Source organism: Dromaius novaehollandiae, unplaced genomic scaffold (assembly GCF_036370855.1).
Source record: "Dromaius novaehollandiae isolate bDroNov1 unplaced genomic scaffold, bDroNov1.hap1 HAP1_SCAFFOLD_146, whole genome shotgun sequence".
Taxonomy (NCBI): Eukaryota; Metazoa; Chordata; class Aves; order Casuariiformes; family Dromaiidae; genus Dromaius; species Dromaius novaehollandiae.
In genome coordinates, this window is record NW_026991390.1 from 62501 (window position 1) to 65000 (window position 2500).

The window sequence follows — 2500 nt, forward strand, 5'->3', positions numbered from 1 at the left end:
CGGCCCTCCGGGTTGGGACGGGTCCCACGGGTCCCCACCCCTAAGCTGTGGGGGGCGGACCCGCGGCGGGCTGCGGCGGAGCAGCCCGTCCGCAGAGACCTGCGGGGGCAGGCGTTCCGGGATGGCGCGCGGGGCGGGCGCCGGGCCCCCGAGCGGGGGGCGTCGCGTTGAGGCCAAGCGAGGCGACGGTTCGTGCCCGAGTGGGCGGCCCGAGCCACGGCTCTCCTCCCGGGTGCAGCTGCCACCCGGCGCCGGGTTACTGAGGGAAACCCCGGGCCCTGGGAGGAGGACGAGGTCGTGGCGGCGGGTGTCGGGCGCACCCCGCGGGCGGACGCTCCGCCGAGGGGCGCGGGGGCCGGCTGGCGGGTGCCGGGTTCCCCCTCCGCGTCCCGTCTCGTCGCCGCTGCCGAGGCTGCCGCCGTCGCCGCGAGGCGGCGGCGGCCCGGTGGCGGGCGGCGGCGGGGGAGGCACCCCCGCGGGGATTTCAGGTCGTTTCCCTCACCCCAGGGCCAGGTACCTAGCGCCCGCGCTTCTCCTGCCCCCCCCTCGGTGACCCACCCGTGTGGTCCCGTGTGCCAGCGTGCTCCTCCCGGGTGCCGCACCGTGCGCGCCGCACCGGCCGTGCCTTCCCCCCCCCCGCCTCGGCTTCCCCCCACCCCGGTCCTTCCTCCCCCGCGGTGGGGGTGGGGGGGGCGGGGAGGGAGGGAGCGAGCGAGAGAGGGGAGAGGGCCTCCGGCCACCGCGGCCGCCGGCAGCCGCCCCGGGCAGGGATGGCCATGGGCCCCGGGCTCCGGGCCCGAGGGTTCTCGGTTGGAGAGCCGGGCGGAGGTTTAAAGACTCGGGCGGCCCGATGCGACTCGCGGAGGCGGCCGGGCGTGCTGCCGGAGGGCCGGGGGGTCGGCGCGCGCGGGCGCCGCGCCCCCCCATGCCAGCCGGCGCGCCCCGCGCTCGCCCCGCGGGCAGCCGGGACGGAGAGGGGTTACCCTGCCCCCTCTCTCCGCGGTCTGGTCTCGGCGGAGAGACGCCGCGCGGTCGGCCTAGTTGCCGGCCTGCCTCGAGCGTTGCGAGCCGGGCGCGAGCGCGTGCTCGCCGCCGGGAGGGCGAGCCCCCACCGCGGGTGGTGCGGGCGCCGAGCCTCCGCGCGTCTCCTCCTTCTCCCTGGCCGGTGCTTCTGGGTCTTCCGCCGTGGCCGCCGTCGGCGGCGCCCTACCCTACGCGCCCGCCCCGGCACTCTGCCGTCCGGGGCGCCCGCCTCGCTCTGCCCCGCCCGGCTCCGCCAGGCAGCGGGGGGGCGGTGGTGGGGCGGCGGCGGGGGCGGCCCGCCCCGCTCTCCGCGTGGAGACGGGGAGAGCGGGCGCCGTCCCCGTCCGTGCCGCCTTGCCCGCCTGCCCGCCGCCGGGCGTCTGTCCGCGGAGGGGACGGGCGAGCGCGTGGCGTCACCCGCGAGGCGGTGTGTGCGGGCGCGCGGGGGTGTGGGCGCCGCGGCGGCGGCGGCGGCGGCGGTCGAGCCGGAGGGCCGGCGAGGCGAGCGAGGAGCTGGGAAGCGCGGGGCCGGCGGGCCGCAGGCGCGCGGGCGGCGGGGCGACGCCGCTCCCGGTGGCGGCCGGGCTCTGACGCCTGGGGCGGGGGGGGGGTGGTCTGCGGGGACGGACCCCCCCCAACATCCCGAGGCAGGCGGTGTGGCCGGCCCGCCGCTCCCTGCCGGGCCAGACCGAGCCGGGCGCCTGGGCCGGACTCGAAGCGAGACAGGGTTTGTCCCCAGGTCGGGAGCGAGGGCTCCCCGCCCTTCTCGTTCGGGTTTGCCCTTCGTTTCCCCCCCCCCCCCTTTCTCTGTGCTTGTACGGTCAGTGAGGCAAGCCCCTCTCTTTCTCTCGCTCTCTCTCTCCTTCCGTCTCTGCCGTCCCTTGCTCAGCAGCCGGCGTCGGCGTGAGGAAGGGCGGTGGGGCGGAGGAGGAGGGGGCGGAGGAGGGGGGGCCCCCCAGGGGCTGCGAAAGCTGCCCGGTCCCCCCGCGCGCGCGGCGGGGACCGAAACCGAGACAACTCTTAGCGGTGGATCACTCGGCTCGTGCGTCGATGAAGAACGCAGCTAGCTGCGAGAATTAATGTGAATTGCAGGACACATTGATCATCGACACTTCGAACGCACTTGCGGCCCCGGGTTCCTCCCGGGGCTACGCCTGTCTGAGCGTCGCTTGACGGTCAATCGTCACCCGCGCCGTGGCGTGGGCGCAGCGGCGTGCCGCCCCTCGGTGGGTGTGGGGGGGGGCGCGGTTCGGGTGCGCCCGGCCGTGCCCGCCCTCCCCTCCGAGCCCGGCGGCTGCCGCCGCGCCGCGTGGCGCGCGCGGTGTGGCGCGGCTGGGGCGCCTCGCAGGCCCGTTGCCCCGGGGAGAGGGGGGGTGCTCTCCTTCCCCTCCCCGCGCGGCCGGGCCTTCGTCCCCCTAAGTGCAGACTCGGGAAACCCCCGCTCCCGGAGCGCCCGCGTCGCGGACTTCGTCCCGCC

General features: G+C 78.3%; 1 non-coding gene across 1 annotated transcript; it reads left to right on the forward strand.

Moving 5' to 3' along the window:
* The first annotated feature begins 2038 nt into the window (after positions 1-2038).
* Positions 2039-2191, forward strand: LOC135326128 (5.8S ribosomal RNA). Its single transcript, XR_010386766.1, has one exon. It is a non-coding gene; the product is annotated as a 5.8S ribosomal RNA (ribosomal RNA).
* The last annotated feature ends 309 nt before the right edge of the window (positions 2192-2500 follow it).